This window comes from Lissotriton helveticus, chromosome 4_1 (genome assembly GCF_964261635.1).
Source record: "Lissotriton helveticus chromosome 4_1, aLisHel1.1, whole genome shotgun sequence".
In the NCBI taxonomy this organism is placed as follows: Eukaryota; Metazoa; Chordata; class Amphibia; order Caudata; family Salamandridae; genus Lissotriton; species Lissotriton helveticus.
The window spans coordinates 721,992,526-722,006,204 of NC_136063.1; the positions used below are offsets into that span (position 1 = coordinate 721,992,526).

At 45.5% G+C, this 13,679-nt stretch overlaps 1 protein-coding gene across 3 annotated transcripts in view; it reads left to right on the top strand.

Annotated features, from left to right (window-relative positions):
• The window catches only part of LOC144828837 (opsin-5-like), a 1,422,400-nt gene that overhangs the window by 1,101,621 nt on the left and 307,100 nt on the right, over positions 1 to 13,679 (top strand). The gene's annotated exons all lie outside the window — the stretch shown is intronic.

Sequence of the window (13,679 nt, forward strand, 5' to 3'; positions counted from 1 at the left end):
TGCGAACAAGCCCATCACAAGCTCCATTGTTCTTTTTCATCAATTTGCCAAAGTCTCTGCTGCATCTGCTTTATCACTTTAACTGCTCCCTGTGCCAGCCAATGGTCTTTCCTCCACTGGGAACGAGATAAAGCATCTGGAGTATCATTGTTGATTTCTGGAACATGCCTGGCTCTAAAACGTAATGCTGTCTGTCAAGCAACCCACTCTACTTCTTCACCTAGACCCCATAGGGACACTCTGTTGGAATGCCGCAAGAATGTCCTCTACATGCCTAAATCTGCCCTGACACCTGCTGACAGCATGAACCTGTGATGCAGGAGTGGAGTGCTACGCAAACACAAGGAGATGATGGACGGAGCGAAGAAACCTTTGAGACACTCACCCACAGTCACAGATCTGGGCTGAATCCATCATCGTTCTTTAGCTCACTTCGCCACCCCAGTTCAGACACAGCTATATGCAAATCAGTCTTTACCCTTGCCTCATGGGAACAGTCCAGCCCGAACTGCCAAGCCATGTCTTGCCTGGACCGGAAACAAGCATCCTGGGACCGGTTTCGGGCTAACAGCCCTCATCAGCAGGTGTGTTACTCCTAACATGGCCTGACCCAGCCTCCATCAAAATGTCCTATCTGATTGCACAACTCTCTATGCAAAGTTTAGGTGGCCCAGGAGTACTCGCATTTCGCTCATCTGCACTTTGTTCTTAGATAACATCTTGCGCAATAGCTCAATCACCACTAGTCTCTTGTTCCCATATAGCCTAGCTTCCATGTGAAGCAAGTAATTTTCAATCCCTAAGAAGCCTATGCTGGTGCACTGGTCCATCATTTTCTCTACCACTAATGGGGCCCACAAGCTTGCTATGAGCTCTTGAAAACTTACCAGCTTCTGCTGGCAGTCCAGGGAGCCTCCTGCCCCCGCAAAAAAGAAATTGTCCAAGTACTGTGTGAAAGTCCTGCTAACTGTGGCCTGCGTGAAACCCACTGCACAAAGGCATTTACATTTTCAAAAACAGCACAAGAGACTGAGCCCTCCCAGGCTAACACTTTATCTACAAACCCTTTGTCGTGCAGGCCTCAGCCAGACCCGCTAGTGAAAAGGGTTCGCCCTTCTGCGCACGAAGTCCTCAGACCCAAAGGAAAAAGTTGGCACGGAAACTGGAATTGCAAAACATAGAATTTATTACACCTCATGAAGTGGTGCTAAAGTTCAACCAGTACCCTTCGGCACTGCGAGCAGTAGCACAAAGGACTACCGGACACATGGTTCATTTATACCCACACAGGGGCTCAAAAGAAGGCGGTACAAAGCACAAGAGCACATTTTATGACCATACAAGGTAATATCGAGAAGCACAATCGATCAGTGGGAGGAGTTAACAGTCTTGGGGTCTCGGCTAACACATTCCAATCTAGGGCTAACCTTTAGCAGATGTGGACCCTAACGGTCAGCAGCAAAACACAGAGATGCTATTATTAGCTTGTTGCCGGGCAGATTCAAGAGGCCATAAGCAGAAAGGTAGGACGACGCACATGGTCAGCACGAGGCAGCACGTGGCAGACAAAAATGGCTGCCACAAATCCAAAATGGATGCCGCTAAACGTCAAGATAACAGTTAGAACTCGGATGTCTTTTGCTAACGCTCAACTTAATCGCTGTCAAACTACAACACCTTGACCTTTGAACTGCATTACCAATAACCTCAAATTATCCAGATGCACTGGCATCAATCTTAAGGCCACCTAGATGTCACTTTTGACCATCAAAGCTCCTGTAGTGACCTCCTTACTAATGTCAATCACTACATCCATTTGGAAGTATTTTGCTGATGTTAAGCCCTCTCCAATGAAATTATTTACTGAGTGATCCTCCGGCAACGATAAGTGTTGAATGAATCTAAATTGCCTTTTTTGGAGACCAACTCTGTTGGTGCAGCAAATTTGCCAATCACTAAAGAAGCTTGGCATCCTGCCCTCTTCCAACTCTTTTTCAAGTTTGACAGAACCGACAACTTGTGCTAATTTGCACACTTAGATTATTCTGCCTATCTCCTCGCTCTTGGACCCTGTAGCCTTTCCTAAAGCCAACCTTTAATCCTTCTCACAACATTGCTGCACCTGTCTCATTGTTATGCTTCCCAACCATTGACCCAATCTCTCCTGCTTTATTGTTGCATGCACCCTTTCCCAGAGCTTTTGTGCCTTCTGCCTGTTTGCCTCTGGGACCACTTCTGTGCAAGTGGTGCTTGCATGGCCTTTATGAGCACTCATGTTGAAATAAACAGTACTCCCTGATGCACGGCCCTTGGTTGCATGCCCAACATATCTACCTTGCCATTACAGTCCCCACCCCATGGCACCCACCCCATCTTGGCTGGGAAGCCCTTGAAACACAGTTATTATAACAAATTTATAAAGAGAAAGTCTAAAAAAATATATAGTAGCTAGTGTTAAATATCAAAAAGACTTAAAATGTGACCATCATTGGGCCCAATGAGTCCATCGGTGAGTATGAGGAGGGACGCCTGTAGTCAAACCTACGTCAAGGCTACTCCCTGTCTGTAAACCTGACCGCACTCGCCCGAGGCTCTGATGCCAGGTCCCTCCTCATACTCACCAATGGACTCATAGGGCCCAATGATTTTTTTTGGTGTCAAATCTGTTTATTGGCACTTTGTAAACATTACAGTAGCATTAGACAGTTCAATAACATCGTCTCAGTAATTGAGCACATCAGGAGTGCATTCATGTATAGGCAGCAGTACAGCGGGGATACACATTGCCACAGATGCATTTGGAAAAATGTAGAATATAACTACCCAATACTGGCTCGAACACATGATGTCGGGACAACTGCCCCCCAAGTGGTCTGTGACTGTCCACACGCTAAGTTTATGGTGTGAGCAGATGTTAGGGTGGATCCTACCATCATGGACTTTTGCACAAAGATGACTTTTGGACAACAACTGTGAGTAAACAGAAAAAGAAGAAAACACTAGCGGCAAAACCAACAACATTGATTTCAGTGAGTTCCTGTCCCCCCCCTCCCCCTCCCTCACCCTGCCCCCCGCAGCCCCCCCTCATGGGGCCCAATGATGGTCGCATTTTAAGTCTTTTTGATATTTAACAGAGGCTAATTTGGTGCTGTATATTTATTTTGACTTTTTCTTTATAAATTATTTATAATAACTGTGTTTATTGTGACACCTGGAGTGGGAACGTCATTTTCCTTCTAGGTCCTGACTAAATGCCTTGGGGAGAGGCATGAAACTAGTTAACCATAAAGGGAAACAATAGGTACTGACGCCTAGGGTTTTCCCACACGTCCCCAGATTTTAGCACACCTTCTTTGGGGTAGGGTATACATTTGTTTTTGGACCCACAAATGTGTTATTTTTAACCTTTTTTCACTTCTGCTAAAAACCCACTCCCTTCGAATTTATCATAGGTGGATAGGTTTATAGGGACCCCCCTATATTTAACAATATAGTGCTCCCGCATATCCGTTGGTAGCAGCATGCCCCTGACCTTAAAGGACAGGGATGGACCCAATGATGAAGCCTGCCACCAAGGGGAAACCGGGGTGGGTGAGGGTTTTATGAAAAGAAAAAAAACTTTTCTTTTCCTTTTGGGTCTTCTGCAAGGTATTAAAAATCCCCCTTCCCTTTTTGAGGGTACCTCTCTAGATTATTTACCGTGGAGGACAGGTCTCTACTTTAACCTACCTCTACTCTCCCCCTTCTGTTTTTGATATATAATCTAACAGCAGCATTTCCCTGTCTGCACCTTTCCCCCACTGCACAACCCTCATCCACAGCACCCCATGATTCTTCATGTCATCATATACCCATTCCTTTCACAAAATGTTTCTTGATCCGTCTGAGGAAGCCACACCAAACCATACCCATTTACCAGTGAAATGGTTCACCACCACTGTCAGGCCAGCCGCTGTCAACCATGCTGACACTTCCTTCCAGGGCATCTCAGCCACACTTAGATCACCTTGGTCCCAGCTGTCCATTTGCTGTGCTGGCGACTTACTCTGCTGCAGAAGGCCCAGGGAGACGGATGGTCTGACCTCACCACCCTCCTCATGGGTCACCCCTCTGGCACCAAGACTCACTTGCCCCCATGCCCCATCAGTACAAAAACGTGAACCTCTCCACCCCTGTGACATCCTCTGCCCTCACTTGCTTCACCAGTTTCTTTTTGTATCTTCTTGGCTTTTGAGCCCCTGCTCTCCCATCCTATTCTTCTTACTGCTACATACTCTCCAGTTCCTGTTTGTGCCTCCAATGCCCTCTTTGCCCACAGCTCCTCCCCCTTCCAAGTGCTCTTCTTCCTCCTTCCCCCCAGCTGCTCCACTCTAACATCAATGTTATCAACAGAAATGCTTTCCCCCTTGCCTGTCCTGCTTAGATCATTAATTTTCCATTTTCTCTGCTTGCTGTCCCTTTTTTATTTCTATTGGGTTAACGATATGCCCCCTTGCCGGTGTCATGTGGTCAAGTGAAATGAGCATGCTGCTGCAAGCTGCACTACCTAGCCTAGTGCTCCGTCCCAACCAACGCCTGCTACTGCAGGCCAGGATTCTACCGTGACACTTACTGTGCTCTGGTCTGTCCTCTGCCAATGGGTGTTCTGCTGTGCACTCCTAATTGGAGTCTCACACCTGCCTCTTCTTCTGGTAAGCTTACATCCCTTTGTCTGCGCATTGCCCCAGCCCAGTGGGGTATGTGGATTGCAGGCACCACTCTGTTGCACAGTATGTGCTATACCCCGCCCCCCCATTAATTTTTGCTAGCAGTGAACAAGCGAGTACTGCCACTGCGACCCCTTGAGCGGACTGGCACTGAGGGCACCCATTGCTTTGGCCCAAGACTTTCCTTGCTCCTGGTACCAGCAAGGTCCTCCCAACCCACCCGCCTTATCACCTACAGCACCTCCTCAATTGCCTTAGCACCCAGCATTTTTTAACTGGCCTAACTTTACTTTAAATGCACTAATCCAGAAATCAAAATGTTATTCTGCCTTCAGTCCAGCCTCTGTGTCACCTCCTAAGTAATGGTGACTGTGCAGTGGTGGACAATCTCCTTTTACCACATTTGTCCTGACCCCAGCTACCAACCACCAATCAACTACAGAGTTATCCCAATGGCTATACCACATACCCAAAAAGCTTGGGGAGCAGCTCCCCTGTTGGGTGCCCTCTAAGCCCATAATAGGGGTCATGGTGTACTGTATGATCTGCCCAATATTGTTTCCTACTTTGATATTCTAGTCAAGAGTCTTTTGAGCGTTTTTTTAATGCTGTATGATAATCAATGACTGGACGAACTCTCTGGTAATCTATATTTACAGGTTCCGCAGTTGTAATAAATAGGAACTTTTAGAACTTTTCAAACAGAAAATCGAGAGATCAACAGAGAGCTGACTCAAAATGTTTCAAAATGTTTACATTTTATATATTTTAAACTTACAAAATATTAATCTTTCTGTACAACTGTTTACGGATTTGACGATAAAACAATCAAATACACAAACAAGTAAGTCTACGAGGCTGCATTGTTCATTTCTTGGAAGTTTCATGATGAACCATCAATTGATGACTACAATTTAATCCATACTAAGGGCCTTATTTATGAGGCCTTGCGACCGTTTTGTGCCGCCATTGCATCACTTTTTGTGATGCATCGGTTGCGTAAAACATGCCCCCATCACGCCCTATTTACAAAGTGACACATCTAAGCAGATGTGTCACTTTGTAAAACCCTACCCTACCTGCTCCTGGAATAATGTATGGTATGCAGGGGAAGGGGGCGTTCCCACGCAAGTAAGCCTCGTAAAGTGACGCAGTGAAATCTATGTAATTTCACTGCACCACTTCTAGGACGCAAATGCGTCAAAGCCTCATGGCAGGCGTAAGGGTGATGCAGTGCTATATTCATAGCCCTTCCCCTGCATTGCTGGAGTTGCATCAGGCTTCAGACACAACTCCAGCAATTAGTCCTTTTCGCATCAACAGATACGTCAGTAAAACTGATGTATCTGTCATTCCTCGCGACATGATGCATCATACAGTAAATATGACACATCCATCATGTCGCAAGGAGGGCGCAATGAAAAGTGACACATCACTGTTTTCATGCAGCTATGCATCACTTTTCATAAATAGGGCCCTCAAGCTCCACAAATGACGTTTGCCTCTAAAAGGTTTTGGCCTTGCACATTGGTTTCCGGACATCTACTCTGATTCTGCTGACTAAATTCAGGTTGATTGCAGTTCAATCTTGAAAATGGTCATTGATGCTTATTGCTTTGTTTTTGTTTCCTATATTTACAGAATATAATCCATTGAATATTTCTGTTCTGCATTTCTATCCAGAATCCCAAAACATGTATACTAAACCTGATACCATAGGAGGTGTTTGCAAAGGATAAACATATGTTCACCAAAGAATTATGCGGGGGTAAATGGGCACATCGTGGTGGTACAAAGCAGTATTAGAATGTTCTCTATGCAAACACCGGCACTCCTAAAACTCTCTTCAAACTTGCCACCAAACACTTGAAAATTAACCTTCACACAGACGGGCTGCAAAACCGAGTACTCATCTTAGAACCAGCTGGATGCAGGGGGCACTTAGTTCGGGGCATCTTCCTTGGCTGCACGTAATGCACATGCTCCTTGGCCACGGTGCAGACTGGGCACAGAGCTGGTCCACTGGGTGCAACATTTGATTTTGCTTTATATCAACTTCACTTGACCTGAGAGGCTGATTCACAGTTTCTTTGCCACAGTGAATACACTGGAATGAGAAGCGGGCTTGTTATTTACTGTACATAGCTAACTATTCCAAAAGCCAACAATACAATTAAAACACCCTAGTTAACATCCAGGTAAGATTGCTCCATCATAATTCAGATAACAATCTCACCAAACACTTAAATTCCTATGAAAATATGGTATGACAGAAAAATATTGCAAACCTTTGCAATTCACCCATTTATTAGCCATGAAATTGTAATTCCCATCCCAGAATGCAATGCCCAACCCCCTAAATTGTATCACAGATGACAAGTTTGGGAGTGGGTAGAATGGTGCATCTTGGGATAGCCTGACAATAGTGATGACATATGACTAAAGTCACCACTGATGGCACCTCTAAAGGCATGAAATATGGGAAAATGATGGTGTCATCCATTATATCACCAGTGACATTACTGATGAGATGACATTGAAGATCAGGACAATGGGGCTTTTTTGCCCTCTCATATACATTTAAAAAAGTTATTGGGAGATAAATTGTTTATGGTATTGACAAACAAATTGCACTGTGAACTTAGTGAAGGATTCCCACACTTAGGGACCGATTACGATGGCGGATGGACTGGAGTCCGCCCGCCATCGTGGTGGTGACCGGGACCGTCCGCAATACATGCGGAGGTCCCGCACACCCAATTAGGATGCGACTTCCACCATGGCCGTCGCATTTTGTACTTTAACATTGCGGCGGCTGCTGCTGACTGTAGCACCCACTTCAATGTTCAAAATGCATGTTGGGCACTTCACTGCATTACGTGGCAGGCACCACATGGTGCCTGCCATTTGGTGCAGTCAAATGTAGGAGGTACCATGGGTACCCCCTCAGTGCACCCACACCTCCCCCCAACACAAGGGGGGGCCCGCAATAGGCGCCCAAAGCCAATCTCCACCAGCCTTTCAAAGGCGGTTTCGCCATCACGGAAAGGCTGGCTGAAGACAGCATCCTAATTTGTCGGACGGTGCCTGCCATGCACCGCCACCATTTTATGGATGCAGACCGCTCCACCAGGCAATTGGTACGATTGCCTGTGGCTGTTCCGTGGTGGACGGTCTTTGCGTCCTCCACTGTCGCAGTCTGGATCCCCCCGCCATCATAATGTGGCGGGGGAAATCGCGGTCCGATGGCGGAAGGACCGCCACCGTATGGCTGGAAGTGGCGGTCCTTCCACCATTGTAATCGGCCCCATAGTGTGATAAAATGTATTGACATTTAGCACAAGACAAAATTATTGAGATTAGATTTAGGACTGATTTGTAAAAATACATTTAAAATAGGGGGAAACAAAATCATGAAAGTTAAATGTTTTGGGCCCGACCCAAACCTTTTTCCTGTGGGTTTGGGTCAGAAAAGTAACTCAACCTGTGCAAAACATTTGTTGGATTTACTTTCAAGCACAAATCTTGTTTGTGCTTGAAAGATGCCTAAAAGAAGCTCAAAGGACACTGCGTCACAAGGGCGTTACATGTGTGGTACATGAGCATTCCAATGCTACCACCCATGCAAAACCCTATCTATTAACAAAAGCAGATAGACTTTGAAGCATGCTTTAAAAGTAGAAATACTTGTATTTCCCCTTTCTTCTCCAGCGTTGTATGTGTGTGTAGCACTGTACAACACACATACAAAGTAAGAAAGGTTTTACAGTTTGTCTAGTCATAGTATTTTACACTTCCAGTCCAAACCTATGATAGACTTACACAGACACCCTTAGACTATGATGTAAAGGTGTTTGTGTGGCGCACAGCCTGATTGTGCACCAGCAATAGGGAGAGGGGAGAAGAGTGCCATATTTCTGGGAAGGAGAGTGCCATATTTCTGTAGATATGGCACTTTCCTCCTCTCTATCTGTCACACAATGGAGTGTAGTAACCTTAGGTGCTGCACTGAGTTGTGTGAGAGGGTTGTATATCTGGTCCTCTGACTCCTTTGCTCTTAGTACTTCAACAAATAGGCAATGGGAAGCACAATTACAAAAAACAACATTTAAATCCAGCATAATAGCAATGAGTTTGTTTAAAAGAAATTGTAAGTTGAGTTCATTTAAGTTTCCAGTGCAAAGTGGTTGGCTGTGAGGGTCTTCCGAAGATTCAACATGAAAGGCCTGACCTGCCACCTCCATTGCGTTATCCCTCAGATCCTAAGCAAGGCTTTTAGTATCACATGAAACCTGCTCCCCAATAAGTGGGGAACCTCACAACTTTTATTTTTCTGCTGTTAAGGCTTCTGGGTTGGCAGACCCTCCTATAGATTCAGTTGTTGCCCCTTTCACTAACTTTCAAGCCTCTCTCTGTCTCACAAGGCACAGGACCTCCGGAAGGACTTTGAAGTAAGGCCTCAAGGAAAGGGTAATCTTGAGCTTAGCTTCTGAAGGAGTGCTTTTAGACCTGCCCGATTTTGTATTCCTTTTTTTAACTTCCCCAGATAAAAAGGTCGAAGTGCTAAATATTGCGGTCTTCTTCTTAGCGCTTTTGTTACCGTGGCCCTCCTTAATACTGTTATTCGTGCAATTGCTGACGCTAACCGTACTTGTATCCAGACTGTCCTCCAGACTATCCTAATATACCGGATTGATACCCTTCCCAACTGGTTTTACTTTTGCAAGGCCCCCCTCCGCGTTTTTTTCCCTTCCTGGTAAATCTAATGTAACCATGGGCAGAAGCAGAGGCTAAAACAGGGGGATTTGCGACAACAGCAACACCAGCGACACGCACTACCTGAGTATGGCCCCCCCCCCAAACAACTGCAAGCCTGAGGCTGCTCCTCCGGACTCCCCCGCAACAATTCCCCGGCATCTCCAGAGTCTTCCTCCTCGCTGCACTTGCTGTGCTTGTCGAATCCCCCGACGTTCTCCAGCTTGGGCGGTATGCGGCAGGTGCTGTCCCTTCCCCGCGTAACCCAGGGAAGACCGCAGGCCGCTGCTCTCCAGCTCCAGCGCTGCCATCTCCCACCGCGTTAGGCAGGGAGAAGCAAAAACCGGGCCGGAACCAGGAGCTATTCTGGAGCCGACACACACATCCACACAAAGCCGGCATGGGAGCAAGAAGTATTGAATAAAGGATGGAACCGAGGCCCAGACAATCCGCTCCGAGTCAGCCCTCAAAGCAACCCAGAAAAAACAGGTAGAAACTATCTTTGCAAACCGATCAGGCTACAAACCCCCCCTCCGTAGTGAGCGCGTGTTTATGGAGTGAAGGTAGGTGGAACCTCCGGGTGCAGCGGCAGATCAGCTAGCTGCCGCCATGTTCTCCCTTCCACAGCTTTGGAGGTTGGAGGTTCAGACAGCGGAGCGATGGCTCAAAATCCAGTGTCACACTCGATCTCTTCGTTGGAACTCCTTTTGGCCTCACTATCGGCAGATATAAAAAGGGGTTTGAGGTCTCAGCTGCAAATCAAGGAGAGTTCAGGAGTTTTTGCGGGTTGCTGGACAAGAAAGTGGACCTCTTAAACACCAGGACGGAGACACTTGAATCTAATGTGGGGGCATTAACAGATCAGCTCGATGTCCTGAAAGAAGATCTAGTCACTCTTAAAAGAGATGAGGGAGTCCTGCGAGATAGGCTGGAAACATTGGAAAATAACTCTTGTAGGAATAACTTGCGAATACTGAATGTTCCAGAGGGGAGCGAAGGTGAAGATCTCAAAACCTTCGTGATCACACTCTTAAAAATTCACTTGAGTTAGAGATCTCAGAAGACGAACTGGGTAGGTATATCCAGAGAATCCACAGAGACCCCTTCAGAAGAAATCCAAATCTACCTCAACCTATAAAGATCCTCATAAACTTCCATACCTATTCATTGAAAGAGAAGATTCACAAACTGTCTCTTAAATACAAGTCAGCGAAGGGTAAGGAGTTTGCATTTCATATAAGATCAGACCTAGCCAGAGTAACGTTAGATAGGCATAGGAGCTGGGCAAGAAGCTGGAGGACTTTAAGAAGATAGGAGCTGTGGCCCAACTTAAATTCCCTGCATCCTTGAAGATCATGTTTAAGAACAAAATGCACAATGTGAGATCAGTACAGGAGGCATAGAAATTACTTGCTAACATGCAAACAAGCTAGGATCAGTGAATTGGTTGGTGATATTTTTATACAATCTTTTGTCCCAGTTTCCTCGGGTTCCCTGCAAAGCTTGCCTCAATAAGCTCAAGAATAGATATCATAAATATTCCTCATAAATATTCCTCTATGTAGCAAGATTAAGAGGGGAGTAGATAATGCAAGGGAAGAAGGGGAAGAAAAAAAATGTTGATAAAAAAATAATATAAATAAAAAATAAATAATAAATGTGTGTATAGATAAGGCTTTCTTTCACATCCCATATTTATTTCGTTGTAATAGGTTGGGTCAGGCTAAGTTAGGTCTTTCCCTTTCTCTCTCAGTATTTCTGGTTATGATTTTTTTTCTTAGGGGTGGAGTGGGTGGGCACCTCCGGGGTGCAACTATCTGGACTCCATTTGTCCAGATGACTGGGATAGGATTTTCCATCCTTATTAGGGCACATGGGGAGGGGGAGGAGGCAGCGGGGAAATAAAATAAATCCAAATTTCCACCACTTTTAGCTTGTCCAACTCTAAAGATATTGATAAGGGAGTTGGCAGTGGGCTGATTTGCTTGCGGGTGCTGATGATGGTACCTCAAACCTTGACTCTGGTGTACAAGTGGAATTTAAAGCCATCATGAGTTTTTTTTCAGATCCTTTCCTGGAACGCCAATGGCCTGCGCACTAGACCAAGAAAAGATAACATTGTGCAATACTTATGGGACTCTTCAGCGCAGGTCATTGTTCTCCAGGAAACTCATTTATTAGAAGAAGAGATGACTTCTCTGTTAAAGTGTCAAAGCTGGGTAGGCTCTTATGTATGCACAAGTCAGTCAGCAAAGATTAGAGGGGTATCCGTTATTTTTAAGAAAACAGCTTGGGCACATATGCTATCTCAGATAAAAGATCCAAATAGAAGATGGGTCATTGGTAAAGTTGTAATAATGGAGACCTTGTTAACCTCAATCGGATACTACAGTCCCAACCATGACGACCCCTCTAGTTTGAAGGCTATTTTTTCACATTTACTTGACTTCCCAGAATCGATGGTCCTGGCGGGTGACTTCAACATTGTCTTGAACCCCGTACTGGATAAATCTCCATCCAATAGACCAGTAGTATTTTTTAAGTCTTGGGAGTATTTGCTTGGGGCCATGAGATAGTTCAGCCTATCGGATATCTGGAGGGACAGATCAGGGAAGCAGCTAGGGGTGTCATATCGAAACTACAAATATCGGCACCAGTCAAGAATTGTCTTTGTCCTGGTCAGTTATTCATTAAGGAGCCAGGTTAAGAACATCTCACACCTGGCATCCCATCTCTCTGATCATTCCGGGGTTCTCCTGGTTCTAAAAAGTCCAGTCTTTATCTCAATTAGGACTTGGTCCTTTAATCGAGCTATACTTTTGGAGGAGGAGGATGGCTCCTTTCTTTCACCAGAGGTGAAATGGTTCTTGGAGGTGAACGTTGGTACAGCCCCAGTAACTTCAGTCTGGGATTCTTTAAAAGCCTTTCTCCGAGGCCAAATCACCAGTAGGTCTTGTTATAGAAATAAAAAGTATAAGGAAGAGATCACGGAGATTGAAAACAGGCTTAAAGACGCAGAGGTAGACCTCTCAAGTCTAGTATCCCCAGAAAATCTGCAAGAGAAGCCAGATAAGGTCAGCAGATTAAAATCCCAGCTCGAAAATATTTTGAACACCAGGCTTACTTGAAGATGGGAAGCCGGTAAGATCTCCCACTTCGAGTACGGAGAAGGAGCGGGCAAACTCCTTTCATGGAAGAGTAAAGCGGACTGAGCAAGGAGCAACATTCAGGAGATCAAAAACGAGAATGGCACTTTGGCTACTGACGAGGAAATCCGTGATGTGTTTCAGACCTTTTTTCAATCTATCTATCGGGAGGATGGTAGCGTGGACAGCAATAGTGCACAGAGGTGGCTTGGAGATATCCCTTTTCCCTCCCTTAATTTAGAAAAGCAGCAACAACTAGACAGGGCTTTTCCTTCGCCGAGGTAAAGGATGCTATCTTTTATGACATGAACGGAAAGGCCTCGGGTCCGGATGGCTTCCTGCCGAGATCTACAGGGTAATACGTGACCAGGTCGTTTCTACTATGACAAAAGTCTTTCATCAAATTGTGCAAGAAGGACTAAATCCGCCAGAATCGTGGAACTATGCCACGATAGTCCTGATCCTGAAACCAGGAAAAGCAGCATCTGATTGTGGGTCTTATAGACCCATATCTCTCCTGAACGCTGACTATAACATTTTCACCTCTATATTGGCAGCGAGATTGGGTACAGTAGCAGGAGACATCTTGCATTTGGACCAGAAGGGTTTTGTTAAGGGTCGCCAGCTTTCGCACCTTACTTACGATCTAATCGGAGCGATTGATCTGACCTCTACATACTCTATTCCCTTGGCAGCTATGACCTTAGACACCACCAAAGCCTTTGACAGGGTGAATTGGACATACCTGTCGGAGGTCTTGGAAAAATTTAATCTTGGCGAGAGGTTTTGCCGTACAATCCAGTCTATCTACCGGAGTCCAATGGCTAGACTCCTTGTAAACGGCAATATTTCCGGTCCTCTTAATATATCCAGTGTGACTAGACAGGGCTGTCCACTCTTCCCTCTCCTTTTTGATTATATATCGAGCCATTTGCTTAACGGCTCAGAGAGGACTCTAACATCCAGTCTGTCAAATATGGGGAGTAGGAGAGGAAGGTAGCCCTCTATGCTGATGATATTTTAATTTTTACAGCCAAACTAGACACGGCATTTCCAGCAGTCATCAGCCAAG